This window comes from Chrysochloris asiatica, unplaced genomic scaffold (genome assembly GCF_000296735.1).
Source record: "Chrysochloris asiatica unplaced genomic scaffold, ChrAsi1.0 scaffold00464, whole genome shotgun sequence".
In the NCBI taxonomy this organism is placed as follows: Eukaryota; Metazoa; Chordata; class Mammalia; order Afrosoricida; family Chrysochloridae; genus Chrysochloris; species Chrysochloris asiatica.
The window spans coordinates 1,023,365-1,026,972 of record NW_006408982.1 but is presented as its reverse complement, the minus strand read 5'-3'; positions in this window follow the sequence as shown (position 1 = coordinate 1,026,972).

Sequence of the window (3,608 nt, the reverse complement as noted above, 5' to 3'; positions counted from 1 at the left end):
TTGTAGAGGTGTTGCACTTTCCTGTATATTCTAGAAATGAGTCCCTTGTCTGATATGTCGTTGCAAAATATTTTTTCCCATTCTGTGGGTTCCCTTTTTACTCTTCTGGTGAAGTCTTTTGATGTACATAAGTATTTAATTTTAATATGTTCCACTCATCTATTTTGTCTATTTTTGTTTGTGTGGTTTTCAAAATGTTTTGTAGTCCATGTATTCCCATCATTAGTGCCTTCCCATTTGTCTCGAATTTTTCATTGATGACCTTCATAATTCTGGGATTCAAATTAAGTCCTTAATTGTATTATATTTTTGATGTGCTGCTGGATTCTGTTGGCTAGGATTTTGTTGAGAATTTTTGCATCTATGTTCATGAGGGATATTAGTCTATAATTGCCTTTCTTCGTGACACCCCACATTTTTGTATGAGGGTTATGCTTGATTCATAAAAGGTATTATAATATATATTGAAATATATTAGAATATATCCTCCTGTACATTCTGGAATAATTTGAGTAGAATTATTGATAAATCGTCCGTAAATTTTTGGTAGAACCCATCAATGAAGCCAACTGGACCTGGACTTCTTTTGGTTGGAAGTTTTTTGATGACTTAATAAATTACTTCTTTGGTTAATGTCTGTTCAGGTTTCCTACTTCACTATTTATAAGTTTAGGTAAATGTTGTTTTTTTCTAAAAATGTATCTATCTCTTTTAAATTTTCAATTTTTTTTGGAGTACAACTTTTCATAGTATTCTGTTTTTATCCTTTTGATTTTCTTTGGTTCCACTGAGACATTGCCCATGTGGTTTTTAATGTGTGTTATTTGTGTCTTCTCCTACTTTTCTTTTGTTCGGGTTGCGAATGGTCTGTCAATTTTGTTAATCCTTTGAAAGAACCAGCTTCTTGTCCTATTGATTCTTTTGATAATATTTATGGTTTCTATCTGATTTCTTTCTGCTCTAAACTTCATTATTTCTTTTCTTTTTGTGGCTGTAGGTTTCTTTTGTTGGTGTGTTTGTACTATTGTAGATGCTGTGTTAATGTGATAATTTTGATTCTTATTTCTTTTTGAGTCTGTGCATTTATTGCAAGAAATTGTCCTCTCAGCACTGCTATAACAATGTCCCAAAGATTTTGATATGTTTTGTTTTCATTCTCATTTGATTCTAGGAACTTTGTGAGTTCACATTTTATTTTTTCTACTAAGCAGTTGCTTTTCATCTTGGTTTACTCAGTGTCCATGTATTTGACTTCATTTCCTTGGGCTTCTAATTGTTGATTTCTAATTTGATAGCATTGTGTTCTGAGAAGATGCTTTGTAGTATTTTGATATTTCTGAATGTATGGAGGTTTGTTTGTGGAAAATGTTGCATGAGCACTGGAAAAGAATGTGTATTGTGAAGATCTTGGGTTGAATGCTCTGTATAAATCTACGAGGTCCAGTTGGCCTATTTAGTTGTTTGTTTCTTCTGTGTCTTTGTCAAGTTTCTCTCTGGTTGTTCTATCCATTCTTGAAAGTGGTGCATTAAAATCTCCCATGATTATTGAACTTTTGTCTATTTTTTTCTTCAAATATTTTAGAGTTTATATATTTTGGAGCTCTTTCATAGGGAGGATAGACATTTATTATGGCTATGTATTCTTGTTCCATTGTCCATTCAATCATGAGATAATGTCCATTTTCAACTATTATGCTGGTTTTTACCTTAAAGTTTATTTTATCAGAGATTAGTACTGCCACTCCTGATAGTTTTTTTTATATCAATTTGCTTGGTATATATTTTTTGCATCCTTTGACTTTTAATCTGTTGTTGTCTTTGTGTGTAAGATGTGTCTCTTCAGAAAGCATATTGAAGGAACTTGTTTCCTTACACATTCTGCCACCCTCCATCTCTTAACTGGTGCATTTGATCCATATGTTGTTGTTGTTAGGTGCCATCAATTCGGTGCCAACTGATAGCAACCTTATGTACAGCAGAATGAAACACTGCTTGATCCTCAGCCAACCTCAATACTGTTGCCATGCTTGAGTCCATCGATGCTGCCACATGCCCAATCCATCTCACTGGGGGCTTCTACTCTTTCCCTGTTCATCCACCTTACCAAACATGATATCCTTCTCCAGCGACTGTTCCCTCCTGACAATATGTCCAAAGTATGAGAGAGGAAGATTGGCCATCTTGGCCTCCAAGGAGCACTCTGGCTGCACATCTTCCAAAACAGATCTATTGGTTCTTTTGACATCCCATGGCACTTTCAATATTCTCCTCCAACACCATAACTCAAAAGCACCAATTCTTCTACAGTCTTCCTTATTCACCATCCAGCTTTCGCATGTATATAAGGTTATTGAAAATATCATGACTTGGGTCAGGCCCTCCTTAGTCCTAACACTGACATCTTTGCTCTTCAACACTTTAAAAAGGTCTGGTGCAGCAGATTTGCCTAATGCAATACGTGCTCTGATTTCTTGACTGCTACTTCTGTGAGCGTTGATAGTTGATCCAAAAAGAATTAATTCCTTGACAACTTCAATCTTTTCTGCATTGATAACAATGTTGTTAATTAGTCCAGTGATGAGGAGTTTTGTTTTCTTTACAGTGAGTTGAAATCCATACCGAAGGCTGTGCTCTTTGATCTTCATCAGTAAATGTTTTAAGTCCTCTTCGCTTTACACTAAAGACCGAAGACCAGAAGAGATGTGGTATCATCTGCATATCACAGGTTGTTAATGAGTCTTCCTCCAATTCTGACGCCACATTTTCCTTCATATCACCCAGCTTGTCAAATTATTTGCTCTAGCATAAAGTTGAATAAGTATGGTGAAAGAATACAACCTTGTCCCACACCTTTCTTCCTTTTTGGTTTTCTGATTCCAGATCTTTGCACATTTTGTTGTAATATTTGGCTTTATCTTCTTGAGCTGATTTTTGAAATTTTCTGTTCAACTCTTGGACCTCCTCATTTCTTCCATTTACTTTAGCATCTCTACGCTGGGGAGAAAGTTTGAGTGTCTCTTCTGACATCCATTTTGACCTTTTCCTTCTTTCTTTTCTTCTCAATGACTTTTTGCTTTCTTCCTGTATGGTATAATTTGACGTCATCCCACATCTCTTCTGGTCTTCGGTCTTTAGTGTTTAATGTATCAAATCTGTTTTTCAGATGATCTCTAAATTTAGGTGGGATATATTCACGATCTTATTCTGGCTCTTGTGGACTTAATTTCATTTTCTTCTGCTTTAGTTTGAATTTACATTGGAGTAATTGATGGTCTGTTCCACAGTCTGCCTCTGGCCTTGTTTTGACTGATGATATGGAGCTTTTCCATCGTCTATTTCCACAAATGGAGTCAATTTGATTTCCATGTAGTCCAACTGGTTAAGTCCTTATGTATAGTCATCTCTTGTGCTGTCTAAAGAAGGTATTTGAATTGAACAAATCATTGTTTTTGCAGAATTCTCTCATGTGATCTCCAGTATCATTTCTACCACCAAAGCCATATTTTCTAACTAGTGATCCTTCCTCTTTGCTTCCAACCTTTGCATTCCAATTACCAGTAATGATCAATACCTCTTGAATGCATGTTTGATTGATTTCAGATTGAAGA